At 36.1% G+C, this 25,170-nt stretch overlaps 1 long non-coding RNA gene and 1 pseudogene across 1 annotated transcript in view; one reads left to right on the forward strand and one right to left on the reverse strand.

Annotated features, from left to right (window-relative positions):
• Window positions 1-1,008: 1,008 nt before the first annotated feature.
• The window catches only part of LOC112653618 (uncharacterized), a 37,616-nt gene continuing 13,454 nt past the window's right edge, over window positions 1,009-25,170 (forward strand). The window contains exons 1-2 of the long non-coding RNA XR_004814555.2: window positions 1,009-1,138; window positions 1,259-1,339. This is a non-coding gene — a long non-coding RNA (uncharacterized LOC112653618). The remainder of the gene's footprint in view (window positions 1,139-1,258; window positions 1,340-25,170) is intronic.
• On the reverse strand, window positions 3,665-4,925 carry LOC112653616 (60S ribosomal protein L4-like; annotated as a pseudogene).

Raw genomic sequence — 25,170 nt, forward strand, 5'->3', positions numbered from 1 at the left:
GGCGGTGGAGCAGGGGAATGTGTAAATCAAAACGCAGCATACTGGTAGAGGCTAAGTAAGAATATATAAAAATACAATACATTTGAGGATTCTTTCTTTGAACTGTACCAATTAACACCCCCTACTTAGCAAAGAATGCAAACTCTAAAATGCCCTCTTTATACTAGATCCCATGATGACATGCTCTTCTGTTATACACAGAAGTGCGTCCAGAGAGGCCTGCCGAATTGAAGGAGGGTTGTTTTCTCTTTGTTCATTTTTCTTGGAACATCCTTTTAAGTTATTTTGACATTCAGCTACTTAAAAGTAGAATCCTAAACAAAATAATTTAATGCCAGATCTATAGGATGTCAGAATTTGGATAAAATGAATGCAAAATTTATTACCCAAATGTGCTATAAAACACCACAATGATGTATTACAGAAGGTATTAGAAAATAATTACAACTGTTCAAAAAATCCTGCCCTAAAGATCAGATAGTCTTAATTTTTAAAAATAATCTTGGTGGAACCAGTTTATGTTTTATTAAAATTTCTCAGAAAAAAGTCTGAACCCTTCCTAGTGCAAACCTGCCAAAATACTAAATAGCTTTATCTAATAAATACAAATTTAATTCAATGAAACAAAGTCTGAGCCACATGAGTGGGGGGGAGGGGCGGAGGAAGGGGGAGAAGCAGGCCCCCCACTGAGCAGGGAGCCTGATGCAGGGCTCCACCCCAGGACCCTGGGATTGTGACCTGAGCTGAGGGCAGAGGCTTGACCAAGGGGCCACCTAGCAGCCCCTAGGATCTTTGTTTTTTTTAATGGACGTGTCCAAAACACCTAGTACAGCACCCGACATGTAAAAGGTACTCAATTAGTATTTGCTAAATGAATAAACAAAAGCTTATGTAATCCACATGAACTTCAAAGTACATATAAATTAAGGAAGACAACAGAGAAACTTTCATATACATCTGCTTTTGCAGTTGTTGGGAGATACAGAAACAGGAAGCCAAATAGTCTAAGGGAGTTTTGTTTCGTTTCCTGGGAGAAGAACTACCTAGAAACTGGTCCTTTTTACCACCCAGTTTACAGAGTTTCCTGAGATTAGTAATATCTTGCGTTTGAATGATGCTTCAAAATTTTTTCTTAAAGGTCTGTGTTATATTTTGGCTCATTTTAACACCTATTTTATAATAAAACTAAAGCTCAGAGAGGCAAAAACTTGCCCAATTGTTACATTCAGTAAATGTGACCTCATATTTGGGTATCTAGGCTTTCCAATTCCACAAGCTGTCTTCACAGACAGAAGACAAAGGACTACCCCACCGAGAGGAGGAAAGACAAGCAACTGGGGTAAGTGTGGGTGTGTGTGGAGGGGGACCCACGGTGTGGTGTGATGTCTGTCCACATAGGCTAGGAGGACAAGAACAGAGACAAATTGTTAGAATCAAAAGAGAACATTGTCATTGACGATGACCTATATTTGTTGCTCAGTATTCGAAACATGTTTTAAAAGATTAAAATGATATCTAAAGTATATTTCACAGTGCTCATTTATGGCTTAAATGCCATACAATTTAGACTTTGTCAGGGGATTTATTATATTTTCCTTGTTTCTTATCATGTTACTATAACTCATTTAGAAAATTAAGGTCAATACTAAAATTTTGTCATTGTTTTTCAGTAGTCTCAGCCCTCCAGCTATGAATCCTCAATGTTAGATAGCAATTTTTGCTCTTTGTTATCATGTATTTATCAGATGTTTTATTTCTGGGATACACAGCTGTTAACTGCAAAACTATTCTTTTAAGTGTCAACCTTCAATCATTTAGCTCTTTCATTTCTATTTTTTCCCTTAGCAGCTGTTCTATTGATTGTCTGGAAATTGTCCCTTCTATGTTTAAAATTAAAACAGGAAGTGCAAAATAGAAAAGGTTATATGTGAAAAAGGATGGTAAAATCATAAGGATCCAAGTGCTGTGCTCCAAGAAACTGAAATGTATATGCCCTGTAAACACACCCACAGGTACACATTTGGAATGCATATATACACACTTAATTAATGCTGGCCTTATTGAAACAATTCAGGAAAATTATCAAATACTTCAGTGTATACTAGGCATTTATTAGTTTGCTAAATGCTGAAATATGCTTTCAAGAAGTGAGTAACTTGTTATAACCCTCAGTTTACAGTTGAGGAAACCAAAGCTCAGGGAAGTTAAATAACCTAGTCAACATCCTGCAGCTAGGAAATTGCAGAGATGAGAACGGAATTGAGTTTTATTTTTATTTCAAAAACCTTGTGTGTTCTCTTTTTATCTCCTTTTCTCCTGAACTATTTCAGACATGCAAAAACTGTACAGAGAAAAATGAAAATCTAGGTACCCATCTGCCAATTTAAGGAAAAGAAAATTATAAACAAGTTGGACCCTAATTATATTTGGCAATCTCATTCTGCCTCTTTTCCTCCTGAATCCTGAATTGGTATTTTCCATTCCCATTTATATCTTTATATGTTTACTACATATATATGCGCTTCTAAGCAATATTTAGTGTTATTTGACACAAATGCTAATTTTTTTCTCCAAGATTTATTTATTTGAGAGAGGCAGATGCAACAGAGAGCACAAGTGGGGAGGAGAGGGAGAAGCAGGCTCCCTGCTGAGCAGGGAGGCCACAGCAGGGCTGGATCCCGGGACTGTAGGATCATGACCTCAACCATAGGCCGTGCTTAACCAACTGAGCCACCCAGACACCCCGCTAATTTTTTACTAATATAATTAGACACATGCTTATAGATGCATATATGGATATATACATATGCACATATAAGTATATATACATATAAATGTTTATATACTAATATATGTGTAAATATATGTATGTCTGTATATATATGATGAGACATGTGCATATATGCCTGTACTCTATTTATGTTTAACAATGTTTCAGAAAAATGCATCTGAATGATCTGAGCAAGAATCAGTGTGAATTTTATCAAAAGCCTTTTTTACATCAATGAAGATGATCATATGATCCTTTTTAAATTTTATAATGTACTGGATTTTATTCATTGTTTTTCTAATGTTCAACCTTCTTTGAGCTTATGAAATCTCTCTCTCTCTCGGTGCTGATAATATTATTTTTAAATCGGCTTTTGGATTTTAATTGCTAAGCTTTAGTAATTTATTTTTAATTCAATTTATTTAAACTAAGAAAATATTCACCCATTTCTCCCATTTCCCACCCTCCATCTCTGGCAACCGCCAATCTGTTCTTCATATCTATGAGCTTGGGTTTTTATTTGTTTGTTTGTTTACTTAAGCTTCCACATGTAAGAGAGACCACATGGTATTTGTCTTTCTCTGATTTATTTCACTTAGCATAATGACTTTCAGGTCCACCCATGTTGTAACAAATGGTAAAGTTTCATTCTTTTTTATGGCTAAATAATATTGTATATTATACCACAACTTCTTTATCCATCCATCAATGGACACTTAGCTTGCTTCCATATCTTGACTATTATAAGTAATGCCGCAATGGACACAGGGATGGAATATGCCAGTAACCATACTGTTTTGATCTTTTCTTCCCACTCACTGCCTTTGGTCAGATCTTTATTCAAAACTAGCTGTCCAAAGTGATTGGGTATTAATGGAAGAAACAAATTTAAGTTTATGCAGCAGGCTTCTTGTCTTCTGTGGTGGGTTTCTTTTCTGCAGGCTTCTCATCTTTTGTTTTCTTGGTATCTGCAATTTTTTTTCCCCACCAGAGGCTTCTTCCACTTAATGCCAACAGCCTTCTTTCCTCTCTTCCCTATTCTAGGCTTCTTGCCTGGAACCCCTTTCTTATCTGATTTGGCTTCCAGCGCTGCTGCTGCCTTATCCATCTGGAGTTTCTGATTCTTGCTTTCATGAAGAAAGGTTATTCAGGCTCATGGTCTTCGCATATGGCTTTAGCTTCAACATGATTCTCAGTTTTTCAGTGGACTCCTCTTTAGGACCCTGCGGTGAATCTTCTTGTGTGGTGCTCAGAGGGCTCTCTGGATCTCTGGGCTTTTCAACATTTTGCTAAGATCCGTATTGAGTTTCTTGTGCATGAGAAGGTTGTAGTTACTTTTGAGGGAGGCAGCTTTATGCCAAGGGCCATACAGATCATCTAACCTGTGGGAAGCACTTTCAGTCCAAATGCAGAAACTTCCCACATGCTCACCAGGAGCAAGGTTCCAAATGTTTACTTTGCTTACATTAAGTAGAGCAATTCCAAGGATGTTTCTGAAGACCTTGATGATACTTTTGTCCTCATTATAGATGATGCAGGGTCTCCTGTGCTGGAGACGACAACAGTTTCTCATTTGCTCTTGTCAGCTCTCATTTGCTGAGAGGCATAGAACTTCTTGATATCATTTCAGACCTTAGGTTTCTTAAGAAGCAGAACAGACTCCTTGGTCTTCTTGTGGCTTTCAGCTTTATCTTCAACCACCAAAAATGTTTGGGAATTTCCTCAATTTGATGACCTTTATCCATGACCAGTGCTGGTAAGCCCAAGGCAGCCAGGGCAGAGCAGATGACATATCCCTTCTGTGTCGTGTTCACAATGCAGCATCAGTGGTGCCAGGTTTTGGTTGGTGCAAACATACAGCCCCTACAACACATATTTCCAGAAGTATCCTGGCTAGAGAGTCCTACTGCCATGTGCACTGGAAATTTGAGCCCTAAGACTCAGCACTGGTTTGATGACCTGCTAATTCAGGACCGTCTGTTGTTTTTGCACAAGTTGGTGTGAACAAAATTCATAATACCTGGTCAAATGGGAATCTTGAGCACAGCAGGCAAAGTGACATTTTTGCCAGACGACTTCCCCCTTTGCAGAATACTGATACCAGTGGGCGTGCACAGGCCATGGCAGGGAGAGAAAGCCATGATCCTCTCAAACTCTGTGACTCCTATGGAAAAGCTATTTTGATCTTTTGATTTTTTCAAATTAGTGTTCTTGTTTTCTTTAGATAAATACCCAGAAGTAGAATTGCTGAATCATAGGGTAGTTTTACTTTTAATTTTTTGAGGAACCTAATACTGTTTTCCATAGTGGCTGCATCAATTTACATTCCCATCAACAGTGCATTAAGGCTTCCCTTTTCTCTATATCCTCACCAACACTTATTATTTCTGGTCTTTTGTATTATAGCTATTCAAGTAAGTGTGTAGTGATATCTCATTGTGGTTTTGATTTGCATTTCTCTAATGATGCAGAGCCTCTTTTCATGTACTTGTTTGCCATCTCTATTTAGTTCTATTCATTTTTATTTGGAATTTTTTTTTTTTTTGCTATTGAGTTGTAAGTATTCTTTATAGATTTTGGACATAAGCCTCTTATCAGATACATGATTCACAAATATTTTCTCCTATTTAGTAGGTTACCTTTTCATTTTGTTGATAGTTTCCATTGTGCGGAAGCTTTATAGTTCAATGTAGTCTCCCTTGTTTATTTTTGCTTTTGTTGCTTTGTGCTTGGTGTCAGATTAAAAAAATCTTCTCCAACATCTGTGTCAGCTGCTTACCACCTGTGTTTTCTTCAGAGTTTTATGGTTTTAGGTCTTAGGTTCAAATTTTCATCCATTTTGAGTTCACTTTTGCATATGTTGTAAGATAGTGGCCCAACTTCTTTTTTTGTTTTTTGTTTTTTGCTTTTTGTTTTTCCCCACGTGGCTATTCCCAACACCATTTGCTGAAGCGACTGTATATGCATGGGTTTACTTCTGGGTTCTCTATTCAGTTATTTTGATCTATGTCCCTATCTTTATGCCAACATCATACTGTTTTGATTACTATAACTTTGTAATAAAGTTTGAAATCAGGAAGCATGATGCCTTCATCTTTGCTCTTCTTTCTCAAGATTGCTTTGGTTATTTGCAACTTTTGTGGTTCCATACATATTTTTAGGATTGTTTGTTCTTTTTCTGTGACAAAGGCCATTGGAATTTTGATAACAACTGCATCGAATCCGAGATTGCTTTGGGTAGTATGAATGTTTTCAAGACTATTAATTCTTCCAATCCATGAAAATAGAATACCTTTCTATTTCTTTTTGTCATCTTCAGTTTCTTTCGTCAATGTCTTATAGTTTTCACTGTATATGCCTTTCATACCCTTGGTTAAATTTATTCCTAGGTGTTTTATTCTTTTGGATGAAGTTGTAAATGGGTTTTCTTAATTTCTCTTTCTGATAGTCTGCTGTAAGTGTGTGGAAACACAGCAATCTCTCATGTATTGGTTTTGTATCTTGCAATTTTACTGAATTTATAATTCTAACAGTTTTTTTGATGGAGTATTTGGGTTTTCTGTGTATAGTCTCAAGTCATCTGCAAATAGTGACAATTTTACTTTTTCCAATTTTGATGCCTTTTATTTCTTTTTATTGCCTAATTGCCATGGCTAGGAGTTCCACCACTATGTTGAATAAAAGCAGAAGAGTGGGTATCCTTGTCTTATGCCTGATCCAATGTTGATATGATATTAGCTGTAGGCCTGTCATTTATGGCCTTTAATATGTTGAGGTATGTTTCCTCTATACCAACTTTGTTAAGAGGTTTTATCATAAACAGATGTTTGATTTTGTTGAATGCTTTTTCTGCATCTATTGAGATGATCATATAATTTTTATCCCTCATTTTGTTAATGTGCTGTATCACATTGACTCATTTGTGGAAACATCCTTGCATCGCTGGAATAAATCCCACTTGATCATGGTGTATGATCCTTTTAATGTATTATGGAATTGAGTTTGCTAACATTTTTTGGGGAGCATTTGGATCTATGTCATTAGGGATATAGGTCTGTAATTTTCTTTTCTTGTGACAACTTTGTCTACCAGGATAACGTTGGGCTTGTACATGAGTTTGGTAGGGTTTCTTCATCTTTTATTTTTTTTTCTATTAAACCTAAGCTTTATTTAAGATTTATATATTGAGGGACACTTGGGTGGCTCAGTGGTTGTCTACCTTTGGCTCAGGGCATGATCCTGGAGTCCCAGGTTCGAATCCCACCTCGGGCTCCCTGCATGGAGCCTGCTTCTCCCTCTGCCTATGTCTCTGCCTCTCTCTCTGTGTATGTATCTCATGAATAAATAAATAGAATCTTTAAAAAAAGATTTACACATTGATATTTAGAAGTAATATTGGTCAGAACCAATAATCCAGGACAACACTCTTTCTCTCTTTCTTTCTTTCTCTATTTACTTTCTTTTTTTCTTCAGGTTTTCCTGGACTTTGCAGTTAATTTGAATACAAACTCTAAACCAGGGTAAAGGCACATTTGGGGAGTAAATTTTACTTGTTCCCTTCTTTCACAAGGACCTTCAAGTATCAGTTTTATGTACTGGTATTAATCATTTAATGTCCTACATTGTGCAGGCTAAGACCTTGTCTTGTATGAGGATACATACAATTTTTTTAAACCAAGCCTATGGTTACTGAACTAAATTCAGTGTGTAAATATGTTTGTCATAAACAACATAGCATCTGGCATCCCCTAGACCAAGTGATCTGAGAGAGAGGCAGCAACCAAGATGAAATCCGCAATGTCTTCTATAACTGAATCTCAGAAGTTCTGACATATTCTATTAGTCATACCAGTAGATCAACTCTAGCATAATGTGGGAGGGGATTACACAAGGGTGTTAATACCATGAGGTAGGTATCATGAGGAACCACTGTAGATATTGGATACTAGAGTACATACATATCCACATTTAAATTCTATTAATCTAGTCCATATTAATAGTTTGTGACAGGAATGTATTCTCAGAACCCTGGACAATATCTGACAAATAGTGGGTTCATCATAACTTTTAATAATTGACTAATTTTATGTTATCATATACAGCATAGATAGCTGGGTTTTAGGTTTTCTAGAAGGATTTATAAAGAAGGATATTTTGGCTGCCATAATTTGGCAAAGAGAAGTTAAAGGCGTGCATAACTACAATGTATATGGGAATCTTAGGCATTACATCAAAATTTTATTTCACTGAAAGAGGAAGGATCAAGAGAATAGGCATTTAAAATTGTGTTCCAATTTTCACTATTAGATATATTGTTATTTTGAAGTTATTTCAGGTATGTTATAGGATTGAGTATTAAGTAAATAAGTTAATGGTTTAAGAAAGAAAAATTTCCATGGAGAAGAAAATATTTTGTTATTTTATTTTATTTATTTCTTTTTTTAAATATTTATTTATTATTTATTTATGATAGACATAGAGAGAGAGAGAGGCAGAGACACAAGAGGAGGGAGAAGCAGGCTCCATGCCGGGAGCCCCACGCAGAACTCGATCCTGGAACTCCAGGATCGCGCCCTGGGCCAAAGGCAGGCGCTAAACCACTGAGCCACCCAGGGATCCCCAATATTTTGTTATTTTAAATTTGAACTGGAAATATCAATGAGCACTCATGGTTCTACCCACTCATCCATCCAAATAAAAGATTCTACTAATTTCCCTAATCTTAGAAAAGGCTTAGAAACAATGACAATCTAGCAGCAATGAGAACCCCCAAAATACTATTTTTCACTAAAAGGAACCAAGACCCTTTTCAGAAATAGCTGATTCTAAATCTGAAATAGAAAACTTTCAAGATTAGTCTGGGATATCTTACGCCAGAAAGCAAAAAGCTAGCAAATACTAATGTAGTCAGTCATATTAAATGGATACATAATACAGGTTGAAGGAGGTCCCATAGACCTAAGATAGGGCAACTTGAACATAAATATTTAAACAGAATATATAAAAAATTATGAGTCCATGATGAGACAAAAATAAATAAATAAAAAATAGAACAACAGTACCAAACAAAACACACTAACCTCAAGATACTGGCATTTTCTAGGACACCAACTCATTACTCTCATAACTAATTAAAAAAATCAGGTATTTGTTCTACTAAAATAATAGTTGATATAAGCAGGCTCTCTCTTTTTTAAATTGAATTACAAGTGACATAAAATATCCTATTAGTTTCAGGTGTAAATCACAGTGATTTGATATTTTATAAATATTTTATGAATGAATGCCAGAAAACAAATCACCCAACTGAGCAATAGGCCAAAGACTCTAAGAGATACCTCACCAAAGAAGAGAACAGATGGCAAGTAAACCTATGAAAAGAGGCACCACGTTATATGTCATCAGGGAAATGCAAAATTAAAACAACTAGATACCACTAAACATCTATTAGAATGGCCAAAATCTGGAACACTGACAACACCAAATGCTGGTGTGGATGTAGAGCAATAAGAGTTCCCACTCACTGTGTTGGTAGGATATAAAATGGTGTAGCCACTTGGAAGATAATTGGGTGGTTTCTTACAAAATGAAACATACTCTTGTCATATGTTGCAGTATCATAATTCTTGGTATTTCCCCTAATGATCTGAAAACTTATGTCCATACAAAAATCTGCATGTAAATGGCTATAGCCACTTTATTCGTAATTTCCAAAATTTGGAAAATAAATTCTGGAACATCCAGACAGTGGAATATTATTCAGCAATAAAAAATAATCTATCTAGCCATGAAAAGACAAGGAGAAAAATTAAATGTTTATTACTAAATGAAAAAAGCCAATCTGAAAAGCTACATTCTGTAAGACTCCAAGTATATGACCTTCTGGAAAAGTCTAAACTATGAAGCCAGTAAAAAGATCAGTGGTTTCCAGGGTTGGGGGTGGTAGTAGGATGAATAGGTGGAAAGCATTTTTAGGACAGTGAAACTATTCGGCATGAAACTATACTGATGGATACATGTTTGGTTTTTGTTATTATTTTTGTTTTTTGATACATGTTATACATTTGTCTAAACCCATAGAATGGAAAATATCAGTAGTGAACCTTGATGTAAACTATGGACTCTGGCTGATAGCGATGTTGCAAAATGTAGGTTCACCAGTTGTAGCAAATGATGATGGTTGTTGATAATGGAGGAGGCTATGCACGTGTGGGGCAGGGGTATACATATATATCTATATCTTTCCCCCAATTGTGCTATGAACCTAAAAGTGCTCTAAAAAAATAAAGTCTTAACCAAAAAATAAAAAATAAAAATAAAAAGTAAGAGGTTTGTAATTTGGGTCAACATAATAGTGTGTTTAGTAATTATGAGTAAAATGAACTGGCATCTGGAGATATGGTCTGAATTATCATTACATAGACAGAAGGTGAATTAATAGTGTTTTTTGCCTTCCTGGTCATGAGCTAATTCAGAAAATGTAATAAGGTCATCAATAAGGTAACTACATTTTCCGTGGAATGGTCTGAGAGAGCCTAAAGTACCATATTGTTCATGATACTGCATTTGTTTTTCTTCCATTTATTTGATTCAGGATCAAGATAGATTATTTGCCTGTTATGGCTTACATCTTTATTTTCCCCATGAATATTTTTAAGTAGACAAGGTGAGGGACTATGTCTTATTCAGGTTTGTCAATCACTATTTATTGAAGGAAAGAATTATTCTGACCAAAGATAAGAAAATTCACTTGGGCTCACACATTGCAGGCCTAAAAGAAGCCAGGTTACCTAGCTATTTATAAAAGTGGAGTTAATGCCACTTCACAAGCTTACAGATATGAAGATGGCCACAAAGTCTCAGTGTATATAGCCTTTGTGGAATTACATAGTTACAGAAATCAATCTCCTGAAACATTCTCTCAAAATAACAATGACAACCCTATTCTGTTTCTTTTGCTAATCTGAATGTGAGTTATTGAGAGTATGGAGGTGGAAGGCTAGAAGTAGCTGTTCACATGGTGTTATACAAGATATTCTTTTTTTTTTTTTATTTTTTATTTATGATAGTCACACACACAGAGAGAGAGAGAGAGGCAGAGACACAGGCAGAGGGAGAAGCAGGCTCCATGCACCGGGAGCCTGACGTGGGATTCGATCCCGGGTCTCCAGGATCGCGCCCTGGGCCAAAGGCAGGCGCGAAACCGCTGGGCCACCCAGGGATCCCTATACAAGATATTCTTAAAGATTCTCTGCCCCAAATTATTTTCATTCTTTCTTATGCTTGCAAATCCTATATTTTTAATACTACAAAAGGCCTTGATTGAATATGGAATAAAGATACAAAGTGATCTGTTCACAAACTGATGATAACTTGGCCTCTATGCTCTTCCCACTTCACTGCCTTCCTATGCTTTTCTTGTCAGCTGCACACCCAGACAGAAAAGACAGACTTCCATTCTAACAGAGGAGGGGTCCCTAGGAATGGGAGGATCTGGGTTTCCTTGCTAAAAACTCCAAACAAACTCTTAAGATCCATTTAACATAATTAAATTCTTAGTGGTGAAGAACTGATCAATAGGGCAGATCCAGGTACAGGACAGCTCTGGAGAACAGTGGGCCCGCATAAACATGCTCTATGTCTTCGGAAGGAGGAAAGTAGATAGACATGTTTTCTTCCAGTTTGGAAACTTCAGATATTCTATTTTTCTTCTTTTAAATAACCAATTCTGGGACTTGGGACAGATGCTTTTATCCAAATTTCAATTCATAAAATTTCTCATATGTCCTAGCAATTTCTGCATTTGACCAAGAGGTATGTGCCATAAAAATCAAAAGAATATTTCCTTTAGAATAGTAGGAATATATAGAAATCTTAGCAGAGATATTGTTGTACCATACATGTTTTGATAAACAATGTATTTCAAAGTGTTTGCATTTTATTCATCCAAAACTTTAACAAGAAATAATTTGAAGAGGTTAGTGACATGAATGGATCTTCTAGGAGGAATGAGATTTTTATCTCTAGTTTTCAATTATAGAGTGAACATCTATGCAAACAACAACCATGAAAGGACATGAACAAAGGTTTGGCCAATTAAAATGCTACCAGTTACAGTGCAAAAGGGATAAGATAATGCTTTTCTCTTTTCAATCAATTGCATTTTAATTATTAGAACACGGACTATTCCAATGAACATTTGTTGGTTCTATCTTGAGCTGCTCTTTAGAATGTTTTTATGTTTAAATTAAGGTTTGTTTTCAAACAGTATTCGTTGGGGTACAGACACAAGAAAGGAACTAAACATATTAGTATTAATTATTATGGCATGAACGAATTTAAAAACCAACAAGCTATGGAATGTATGCATAAATAAAACAAATGCATAATGTAGTCTTTCAGCAAAAACTCAGGTTTACCATACTTTTAGCAAATGTAGTGAATGAGTATAGAAATATAAAAAATATATAAGCCAGGGATTTATTAGTCCCTTTGCAAAAAAGAGGCTTTTATTTCAAGAAATCATTTTTACAGGAAATATTTCTGTAATTAATAAATAACTCATTTTATAATTATTTTATACATTACTACCTTTCAAGGATGCTAGTAGTTGCCCGAGATATTCTTGTAGCCAGGAGACAGATTTATAAAAAATTATTGAATGATACTCAGAAATATCTTAATCCTGTGTCTATTTCTTTCAGTGGGAGTGATGATACAAAAAAACCCAAAAAAGCCCCCCCCCAAAAAAAACAAAACAAAAAACCTCCAAACCTGTCAAAAGTACCATTTTTATAAATATGTCACATAAATCATTAATATGGGTTGATTTTATGATGCAAGACTGCAGGTCAATTTTAAGTATTAGAAAATAAGTCACATGGCCAAGTATTAAATAATGGACATGAAACTTCTCACTACATATATTTTTTAAAATTTTATATTCCTTTTCTGTACTTTTTGCTACCCTTACCCCACTTTTTTCTGTCTCCACTATACCTGTCTTCCTGCCCTCTATCTCTTCTATTTTCATTCCTTGCTGTCTATACCCTATGTCTACACTGGTACCCGGTGACAGTTCCAGCACTGCTTGGTTCTCTGTTAGCACATGTTATTATACTTAGATATTCATAAATTAGTGCCTGTGAGTATATTAACGTATAGCAATATGGACTATGGAACTGCCATGCTATCCAACTCACTGGGCACACAAAAGGTTTATCTATGAAACAAGTGGCTACATCTGTATTTTAACTTCCTTGTATCTATTAGATCTAAAGGAAATTTCTCAGAGCTTGACTTTATTTTCAGAGGATCAGTCTGAACAATTATTTCAAACTCTGAAAAATAAGCTCTCCCACTACTTCTTAGCTAGATAGATGAATAACTATTAATCAATAGATAAGGTGGATAAATCAGTTCTCATGACTTCTAGTTACGTTTATCTACAACACACCTGAGAATTTGCTTCGGCAACTACACAAAGAAAAATAAGGTGAATAGTGTTCAAAGTAGAAAAGGACTCAAAATAAAAGGAAAATGCAATATTCTACAGTAAACAGGTCTTAAAATAGTGCCTTTCCCTGTCCACAAAATAAGCTGTGTCACAACTTAGCAGGCATAGTCATTGTTAATTTTTCCCTGTCCTCTGTGCTACAATCTATGCTTTTTTGAGTCCAAGAATAAGGCATGTATGAACAAGATTGGTGAGTGAGAGTGGTCAAAAAATACAACTGTCATAGATTTGCAGATGTAGGTCTCCAGATGCCAATGGTGCTAGCCACTCGTGATGCTACTGCTAAAATAGCAGCATATTTTCACATTGAGACCATTTATCTCAAAGACTTTGGAAATATAGCCAATGCCATAATCCCCCAGGTACTACATGAATCAGGTGTTTGGTTATTCACTTAGCCACTTTGGATCGATTTGAATTAGATTTTTAAAAAGTAGATGCAGAATATTAATAACGAAAGTTACATCACTTATTATAAATGAGGTTAATTTTTTAAAAATCTGAGTGAGGACATACAGAAAATACTATATAGTCATATTTTCTTTCACTTCAACCAATTAAACAAATCAGTTTAACCTGCAGCTTCCTGCAGCTCTGAGTATTGATTACCTCAGATCCCAAAGTGTCAGTTTCTTGCTCATCCTGTTCTCTCTTCTGCTTGGTTTAAGTTTACATTATTTTAACTGAGTTACAAATGTCTATTTATATAAAAAGACTGTGGGGGCACCTGGATGGCTCAGTCCCTTAAGAGCCTGCCTTCAGCTCAGGTGGTGATCTCAGGATCCTGCTCAGCAGGGAGCCTGCTTCTCCCTCTGCCCCCACCTCTCTCCTGTGAATGCTCTTGCTCTCAAATAAGTAAATAAAATCTTTTAAACAAAAAAAGGCAGTGGATAATCTCACACTGTTCATATTCTTCCCCACTATTGCTATACTTTTCCTTTGTATTTTCTATTGATTTACTAATCTAGACCATTGGAAAGATAGAAGAGGTACCTATAGATTCACTTATATTTTGAGAAAACATTTGCACAGGTGATTTCTAAGTCTAACCACAACACCCCTTTGTGTGTTAGCAAAGGAGGTATATCCACAATGCTAGAAACTCTACAGTTCATTCCCTTAAAAGAGTTCAAGAGAAGGGAATGCAGTCCAATTACCTCTATTTACTCATGAGTAATCTGAGAGTTTAAGTGATTAAAATCATACACTTTGTTAGAAACACAAGTAAAACCAAAGACCTGGGCTTCTAGTGCCTGTCCCTTCTTCACTGTAACCTATTTACTCAAATATATGTGACATTCACTGTACTTAGAGTGTAGATATGGATGCTACTGGAGGTGTTTTCAAACAGTATCAAATTCACACCCAATTGTTTTTTTGTATCATAAACAGCGATAGCAATTGAGTTTCTAGATAAAAGGGCACTTCACAATATTTTCTTAAAACTTTTTTTATTTTATTTTTTTGTAGAGGGGAAAGATTTTATTAGATGATCTCTATTGTTCCTTCTAGTTTTAACATCCTTGGAATTCATGAATCATCCTAGAACACATTGGTATGCAGCAAATGGCAAGAGGCATGCCTTTGTAAATTCAAAATGTGATAGTACACATTTACTGCTGAAAACTTAGACTAAGAATAACCATCACAGTTGAAATGAGTATTTATTCTCCCTTTATTGTTGCTATATCTCATACTGTCCTGCCCCCACTACTTCTCCATCTCATTCCCCATCAATCCACATAATGTGCTCTGTCTATAAATGCAGTGTGGTGGAGGCCAAAAGAACAGGCTTTGGCATATGACAGAAATAGTATTTGAATCCAGGCTGTGTGACTTTGAGCCACATACTTCACCTTCTTCTGAATCTCAGTTTCTTCCACCTGTATAATATGATTAGATTACATGAACGTAAGTCTGTGGAGGTGGTTGTGAGCATCAGTGATCGTAAGTGGAATATGCTTAGCACAGTGTTGTGATATAATACTGATAATGATCAGATTCTTATTATTATTGTAAAACAAATATCCTGCAAACTTGAAGGGTGGGAGGAGGAGACGGAGGCAGAGGACCCAGCCACCCACGTCCCTTCATTTTATTGTAAAACTCACTTTTCTCTTTGCTCTTATAATGCTCTTCTCTGCTCAAATGCGAGGAATAAATATAGTCCACTGTTATTTTAAAAACTCATTTGAAGCACAGTTTCACTTTGGTGGACTGCAACATTACTGCTTACAATCCCAATTACAATGCTGTCTACCTGACTAACTGAAATATCTTAGAGAATATTTCTTATCTTGCTCTATGTTGCTTATTCCTTATATTATAAGTGAGTTCTCATTGGTTTCAGATGAAAACACGATGGGACAAAATGTTGGATTTAGTTAACAATGTGTAATTGTGGTTAAAATGAAGGCCTAATATCAAGATACACAAGTAGAGAGAAGAAAAGAAATTGAGGAGAAAATAAAATATGGAAGAAAAATGAATCTAAGCCAATGATTGATATTTCTGAATTGAAAGCCGGCGTAATGAAGGAAAGGAATATAAGATTGTGAAAGATGTGGGGATAAAAACGTTTCCTAGAAAAAAATATATTAATTTGTCTTTCATGGCTTCCATTTTCTAAGATTAAAGTGACTGCACTGAATGTGTTTTTAAAAATTGTTTTTGGATGCATTCATTAAAAAGTTATTTTACTAGCAATCAAAGTAATTTATGTTTATTGTAAAAATTTCAGGTTATATGGAGAAACAAAGGGGTGAAAACTAAAGTTTTCCCTCAAGATAACCACTGTTGATTTCCAGTAGTTTTTCATCTTTTTTTAATGTATAATGCATACATAATCTTATTTCTTACAAAATGTGGACATTAGCATGCAAACAGCTTAAAATATTTTTGGCATTTTAAAAATATATATAAAAAAGAGAAAGACCATCTAACAAATACCCATGTGCCATTGACAATTATCAAGATATGGCCAGCTTGCTTTATCTCTACCTTCTGCTATTCCTGCAGTCTTGAGTTATTTTAAAGCAAATCCCGATGACCTATCATTTCATCTGTAAACACTTCAATATTTATCTTTAAAAGAAAAACAAATTTATCTCTAAAAGATAAGAACTCTTCCACAAAACAAACCACAATATCAATCAATAGCAAATTAACAATTTCTTCATATCTTCAAAGAGTCACATTATTATTATTTTTAATCTGACTTCTCTTTGACAATATCATGGTCATCCTTTATTCACAATATGAATCTATTGCATAGAAAAGGTGAAGTAATTTGTATTGACAAAAAAGCATATGACTGCCTGTTTTCCTATATTCTATCACAAATTGGATCTTGTACTTTTTTTAAAAGATTTTATTTATTATTTAAGAAAGGCAGCATGTTCATATGCCAGTGAGGGTGGGGTGGAGGGAGAGACAGCAGGGGGGAAGAGCAGAGGGAGAGATAATCTTAAACAGATTCTGTATTGAGTGAGAAGCCTGAGCTGGGGCTCGATCTCAGGACCCTAAGAACATGACCTGAGCTGAAGGCAGACACCTAAAGGACTGAGCCACCCAGTCACCCTCTTTCTCCTCTTATAAGACCTCTAGTCAACATATATTTATTTATGCATGTATTTATTTGAGAGAGAGTGAGTGGAGGAGGGGCAGAGGGAGAAGGGGAGGGAGACTCTCAGATTCCCTGCTGAGGGTGGAGCCTGACTCGAAGCTCTATCTCAGGACCCTAAGATCATGACCTGAGCTGAAACGAAGAGTCAGAAGCTTAACCAAGTGAGCCACCAGGAGTTCTGAATCTTATCATTCTTTTATCATGGTCAATTTGTTAGATTAAAAATATAGGCATTTTTTTCATATGTTTATTATCTTACACTTTTATGAACAGCGTATTCATGCGTTCACTTAGTTATTATTGAAGTTTTTGCTTTGCTTATTGGTTTGTAAGAGTTCTTCACCAGCTTGTATATATCCTCAGTTTTGTTTACACCGGCTAGTATTGCCATAATTTTACCTTATGTTTTCCATTTACTTACTAAACTAGAACACTGGAGAGAAACAATATGCATCTGTGGATTATTTATATTGGGGGAAAACACTATTTCCCCAGATACCGTCCAAGCCCAGTTGCAAGCAGGGCCTCTTTCCCTGTTTAACAATGGATATTAACCCTTTGTTATACATATTGCAGATACTGCAAATATCTTTTCATTGTTGTTTACTTTTCACTTTTGTGTACAATAACTCTTTTCTGTAACGAAATTTCCTTATCTCAAGATAAACATAAATAATACTAATTTTCTTCCTATATTTTTATCATTTAATTTTCTATTTTAAAACCTTAACTCAGTTTCAAATTATTGTAATATGAACCATGGATTTGTTATAAATTTACTTTCATCCCAAATTTCTAGCTATGTTGAGTAGACCATTTTTTCCCCAATGATCCTATATGCCTTCTTTGGCACCTGAGTTATACATTGAATAATTTAAAAATATACATTATACATTTAAAAAATAGTGTGTCATATATATATACAAACACACATATGAGCAGGGACCTAAGAAATGGGATACATTTTAGCTGAGAATAGAAAAAAGGCAGTCTATATAGGGTGTCGTGTTTCACTGGGATCTAGGAAATAAAAGGAAATTCTAAATATGTTGAGAGAATAAACAATGAAAGACTGTGTCAATGAAATAAAATGTCTGTGAATTGTAGATTTTTCCCATTTCATGTTCACTGAGGACTTCTCAGAGAACAGAGCTAGCTTTTCCTAGTATACCTCTGTGTACAATTCCTACACTATACTTTACTTATTTAACATTTATTTAGCTCCACTGTGTGCCAAGCGTTTTGCCAGGAGCCAGTTATACAAAAAAGAATGTGATCTGGTGCATGCCCTTAAGGAGTTCACATTTTTATTGACTGCACTTTTTGTTTCGTTGTAATTATCTCTTTAGGGGCCTAAAAGTCTTCCCACACTATGACCTTCTGCAGAGCAGTGTCCATGGCTTATTCATATTCTAATCCCCAGTGTTTAGAATAATTCCTGACACATAGTAGCTGCTGATCAATGAATATTTGTTGAATTCCCTGGGAGCAGAGTCCCATTATTTCCAGAGTCATCTATAGCCACACGCATCTGCCAAGGGAGATAAGCATTTATTGTTGCAAATGAGAGCGACTTTTTCTCCTGTGCTCAGGCCACGCTGCACAACTCTCTTTGTCTCCTACAAATCCCACAGAGGAAGACATAGACATGGCCAACATGCATATGAGAAAATGTTCTGCATCACTTGCCATCAGGGAAATACAAATCAAAACTACAATGAGATACCACCTCACACCAGTGAGAATGGGGAAAATTAACAAGGCAGGAAACAACAAATGTTGGAGAGGATGCGGAGAAAAGGGAACCCTCTTACACTGTTGGTGGGAATGTGAACTGGTGCAGCCACTCTGGAAAACTGTGTGGAGGTTCCTCAAACAGTTAAAAATATACCTGCCCTACGACCCAGCAATTGCACTGCTGGGGATTTACCCCAAAGATACAAATGCAATGAAACGCCGGGACACCTGCACCCCGATGTTTATGGCAGCAATGGCCACGATAGCCAAACTGTGGAAGGAGCCTCGGTGTCCAACGAAAGATGAATGGATAAAGAAGATGTGGTTTATGTATACAAGGGAATATTACTCAGCTATTAGAAATGACAAATACCCACCATTTGCTTCAACGTGGATGGAACTGGAGGGTATTATGCTGAGTGAAGTAAGCCAGTCGGAGAAGGACAAACATTATATGTTCTCATTCCTTTGGGGAATATAAATAATAGTGAAAGGGAAAATAAGGGAAGGGAGAAGAAATGTGTGGGAAATATCAGAAAGGGAGACAGAACGTAAAGACTGCTAACTCTGGGAAACGAACTAGGGGTGGTAGAAGGGGAGGAGGGCGGGGGGTGGGAGTGAATGGGTGACGGGCACTGGGTGTTATTCTGTATGTTAGTAAATTGAACACCAATAAAAAATAAATTAAAACAAAACAAAACAAAACAAAACAAAAAAAAACAAATCCACCCCGTTCTTCTCACCCGCCCCAGGGCTGCCCTGCTGCAGGTCCATCCATGGTCTCCAACTCCCCAGCCTTTTTCCCAGGAGGCTTTCTCAGGCTGGGTACGTTCCTCCACAGAAAGTCTGGAATCTTCTCAAAGCAGCCTGCTGTGATACACTCTCCTCTTCTTTGTCTTCCAAAAGCTTCCTTCCCACATTCTAAGTCCATGGTGGTGGCTAACTGGCAGCTAATAGCTCTGAGTTCCTGATAATCATCTGTGGTTTTGATCTATGCCCCATCCACTCCTTTGGAAATAATCTCTTTGCAAAATAAAACTTCTTCGCATTATACTATATGAAGTATGTCATCTATGTGTTTGTCTTCAATACTTTATGATTATTGTGATTATTACTACTACTGATGCTTTTGGAGAGTAGGTATGTGTTGGGGTAGGTGGGGAAAGAGAAGTAGGGCAGAAGTAAGGTTGTGTACTGTGGTTTTCTCTTTTCCAACAGCCTGAAAAGTGGTTCCAAAGATGGAAGGATACTTTGGCAGGGAAATCAGTGAAAATAGGAGAGCTAAAACTTGAGTACCTCTAAAAATAAATGTGCTCAGAAGGTACAGTGATCAGTTGGTGAGTCACACTGAGTTGTGTTATTTATTTTTTATTTATCTTATCCTGACATTAAGTACGCCTATCCCAGGACACTAAATTTTTTTGTTTTGTTATTTTTGTTTCTTGACAATTTTTTTAAAAGATTTTATTTATTTATTCACGAGAGACACAGAGAGGTAGAGACATAGGCAGAGGGAGAAGCAGGTTCCTTGCAGGAAGCCCTGTGCAGGACTCCATCCTGGACCAAAGGCAGATGCTAAACCACTGAGCCATCCGGGTGTTCCTGTTTCTTGACAAATTATCAAGAAAACTTATGTGGCATTATTTATCTAAAGGTGATATTGCCCATCCCAAATAAAGAATTCTATTCTACGCATATTAGTTAAGTTACAAAAACCCTGTCAAATTTCATAAGATCATGGTATAAAACTTTTAGGAGAAATTATTAAAGGTCTCCAAAAGGATATAATTCACTGATCTAACTTATATTTTCCTTGATTCTTAATGGCGCCTTGAGTAGTATTCGTTTTCAAAAAGTATAGACTTCAAGGGAATAAATTCTGTTGCTTTTGGTCACTTGACTCACAGTTCTGGTGGATCATTCATTGAGTACTTGCTACTGTGTTTATATACATTATAGATAAGGAGATAAGGAGATAAAAATATCCTAGACATTTATACTTATTTCATTTATTCTACTCAACAAGCTTTTATGAGAACTAATTAAATAATAGATGTCATGATAGGCACTGAGGAATTCTAAATGAATAAGACACATCTCATTTTTCTCAAGATACTTAAGTGAAGATTGATGGGCTGTGAAAATGAATTTCATTAATGGTAAAGGCACTTTCCCTTTCTGTTACAAAGCTATAGGAAGAACTATTTCACTTTCATCGTGAGCTTTTCAAAGTGGTTGATGTGGGAGTAGTTCCAAGGATCTCACAAAGATTGTATCCAAATCTGTGCATAGTTACTGATGTTTTTGGTGGTCATGGATATGTAGGAATTAACATCCTCTACATACTGAGACTTTCCTTTCAGTATTAATATTTTTATAATGTATCACACTTGCAAAACTCATCTTTAGTGTTGTAAGTTCACACAAGATAAACTGCAGCTTTGATTTTTGTCTTGGTCTAAGGAAGATTTATATTATAGAAGCCCTTAAATGTGTAGAGCCAAGGTAGGCATGAGACTTTTTTGGTGAAGAAGCTGTTAAAGTAACTGCAACAGGTACTTGATGTCACCCAACCTAACATCTTGATATTGAAGTGATTTTTCTATGTATTGGATGTATTTATTTGAACTCTTAATACTATTTCATCATCCCCACTGAATAAACTTTAGTAGGAAGATGTCATGTGCTGGGAAACTAGTAACTCTCTCTTTTAAGTTACTATTTAATTCATGACTTTGCTATTACTCTTGTCTCCTTGCATTTCCTCATGGCACTCTGTTTCATTAATAATAGAAAGGTCTCTAGTTTTAACACACTTCATTTTTATGCACTAAAATTCTTTTTGCTGGCATTTGCTGATACTCATCCCTAGCTGTTTCTATTTATGATGATACCATTGTGCTTTGAAAAAAATATTTTTTTCAAGATGACAAAGGAAAATTTTAATAAATTCTATATTAGGAGGAATATTTAGTCCTTATGCAGTTTCTGAAAACCAAATAATAGATTTTAAATGAATTTCTTTTAGTAATACATATAGGTTGCTCTAGATAGAAGAGTGTTAGCGCTCTCAGAGAGTTATGTCCTCTATGTCCTGTCACTTACAGTTCTGACAGGGCCCTGAAAATGTGCAGTGCTAATCAGGCATGGGTTCATATGTTCTACAAATAAAAAAGCGAGTAAATATTGATAAGTAGCAGCCTTGGACTATAATTGTGAACAAAAGCAAGAGAATAATGTTGATTCTCAGGAGCATCAGTAAGATATTTAAGATTTAAAATTCAAATTAACAGTTGTTTGTCCATTTTATGAGAAGTAAAACTATCTCCATTCGCCCTCTTACACAAGACAGTCCTATTTCTGACATGTTGAGAGCTTAGATTCCTTAGAGAATGATCTAAAGCACATATTAAAAAGATACAATGACTTTTTATGAAGTCTGTATTATCTTTTCTGGGAAGATCAGGGATGTGTATCAGAAAATTAGATTAATTATGGAAATTAAGTTTTCTTATTTTATGTTATATACTACAAAATCATTATCTTATTTATTAATATTTAAGATAGCTCTGATTATACAATAAAGCACCCAAGGGAGCCACATTAAAGTACAATGGGCTGAGAGCCAAATGAATACCTTTCTTCTTAAAGACTTCCTAGAAGGGGATACCCTTTCCTTGCCATACATGATGCTGAAACTGCTACTTACTCCTGTAAGAATTCAAGCAAAGTAACCACTTGCATACAAAAATCAGCCTTACTACGTTTTCTAGTTTATAAATGGTAGGAGTGAGTAAAATGTCAAGCATTTGTTAAAAAGCTATCCTTAAAATTTAAGTATTTTAAATCATATTGAATATTACCAATTAAAGCCTAAGTTTACTTAGAAGCACCAGACAAATCTTGTTTTTTTTTTTTTAATAAATTTATTTTTTTATTGGTGTTCAACAAATCTTGTTTTTAAGGACAGGGAGACAAGGCTTGTGTTTTTTCTTTTCTTTTTTTTTTAATTTGGTTCTTAAATTAACTTGGCTCCAGAAATCAAAAGGTTTTAAGCTGTTATAAATAATTAACTAAAAAACAATGTTCTGCATTTTTGAAGGTACATTTTTTTCCCCAAAGCATTAGCTTTAATTTCAGGAGAGTAGTCTTTAAAGAGAGAAGCCAAAGGCATCTTTAAAAAGCTAAAGATAGGATTTCCTCTCTCTCATTAATATGTTCTTGGCATTGAGAAACACATCTTATTTAAATAACTTCTTACTAATGGTGTCTACAAAACTCCCATCTATCAACATTCTTTCCATATATCTCTGTCAATTCAATGGTTATTCACTATACAAGTCAGTTTTTGTTTACAAAGCTAGAAATTTTTTAATGTGAGAAATATGTTTATCTTTGAGCATTTACATTTTGGATTGTGCTCTTAAGTTTTCCCTTTTTTTGTGCTCTTAAGTTTTCTTATAGGACTGCCTTGCTTTACATTTTAAGGTAAAAGTCTTTTAAAAATTAGAAAAATATTATTTTGCGATAAAGTGAATAATTATTGTCATCTATTGTACCAGATTTTCCCAGCCTAGTGACTATAAACTAAGACTATGCTTTCTTTTAATTCCACAATGATTGTAGTGTGAGCACCTACCAATCTAATCACTGGAATTAAGACTTCTTTACTTCTGAGAGTTTTCCCAGGTCCTGCTTCACATCTGCTCAGGAGCAGGTGGTCTCCTTATCACACTGCTGCCTTTGCTATCGGTCCTGCTCAAGAGACCACGAAACATACAGGCTCAGCTCTCCTGTCCTCCAAGAATGAAAGCTACCACTATTTCCTTTCTGATTTCACAAAAGCCTGACACCTATTCTCCTCCCTCTGAAATAGGAGATAGATGTCTCCCTAACTCCCCACAGTACAGCTGAGATGGGGTTAAAATGATAGCTAGACTCTATTAAAGGTTTTGGCATCATGGAAGGAAAAGTACAAGAAGGTGGTAAATCACTATTGCTTTACAAGTGGCTACTCTGAAAGCAGACAGGACCTCAGATCTCTTACTGGTCCAGCTTCAGGCAGGCTGACAGCTCACCAGGAATGTCCCAGCATTATCTATGACTCGGCCCTGTCCACATTCTGAGGCCTAAAGTGAGGATGCCATTCACCCCAGTTTAAGGTCCCAAATCCACATTTCTGGCATTATAGTGGAGCTCATCCAGGATCACTGACAATGAGAAGATACACTCCCTTCAAGGAAAACCTTCCACATCTAGCCACAAAGCTTTGAGCTCGCCTCAGGAACCTGTGACATGGTAACTCAATGGGGTTTTTCTGCCTTTTGGTAATGCCTTATTTGAATGCAGTCATCCAAGTGGCCATGCATTGGCATAACCAGTTTGGCTTTTTAGTAGCATGAAATGGAATTAGAATTGGGTCAATAAGTCCTCTTAGTATCCTCTCTATCCTCACTTTACATTTCAAATACCCAGATGAGACAGACAAGTCGGCATATATGCAGCCATTGATATGTATAGTATGGCTCAAATCCAGTCTGTCCAAAGAAACATTTTCAAAAAAACACCCATATGAGCTCTTCTAAAAATTTCCCCAATTACCACCGTTAAATGTTAATTTGCCACCCTGAAACACCGACTTTGGAGTTTTTTCATTGAGTTCAGGGTCTTCTTCCAAACAATGAGTTGGCACTCCTCTGTTTTTCCCTCAGAACAAAGTAACAGGCTTCCTCAAGTACTCCACCCAAGAATGTAGGACTTTTTTGTAACATTGAAAGTAGCACATTAGGGGTCTTGTAGGGATTGTCCACAGCAGTGTGAAGAGAAGGCCACCAAGTTTTTAAAATACGGAGTACCCTATAAAATAACTCCTCTAAAATTCAACGGCTGCCTCAGAACAACAATTTTTTATTCTCACGCGTTTCCATTGGGCAAGGCTGGACTCCAGAGCCTGGGCTCTGTGCTATAGGCTACATGTTGGGTTCAGGCCTGCTATAGATATCTTATTTGGGAGCAGAGGCTAGGGTGGCTACTGAAGCACGTTCTTCTCATGGCAAATCCCCAGAATTCAAAGGGCCACTCAAGTGTATGAGCACATTCAAGCTTATGCTTGAGTCATCGGTCAAAGGAAGATACAGGGCCAAACCCAGTGTTAAGGGATGGGAAAGTTCACTTAGCTCTCGTCTTCACAAAGCTGTGGCAAGGGTGTGGATGCATGTCTATGACAGAAGAACAGTAATTTTGTCCAATAATTCAATCTCCTTTCCTGGACCGCCATAGACTACCTATCTGCTTTCTCTTTTGTGTCTAGCCTTGCTCCATGTCCTCGGTATTTATAACTGATTTGGTCACTCTTCTGCTTAAGTCAATAGTTCCATTTTAGGAAAAATTTAAATTTTGTAGTAAAAACAATGAGTTCATCCTGGTTAGTATAGCATGTTTCATTTCTATTATTTGTGTTGTCTCTCTCCTGTTCTCTCTCCCCACTGCTGACCTTCTAGAGCTAGGGTTCTGTGTACCCGT

The sequence above is a fragment of the Canis lupus genome, chromosome 3 (assembly GCF_003254725.2).
Source record: "Canis lupus dingo isolate Sandy chromosome 3, ASM325472v2, whole genome shotgun sequence".
Taxonomy (NCBI): domain Eukaryota; kingdom Metazoa; phylum Chordata; class Mammalia; order Carnivora; family Canidae; genus Canis; species Canis lupus.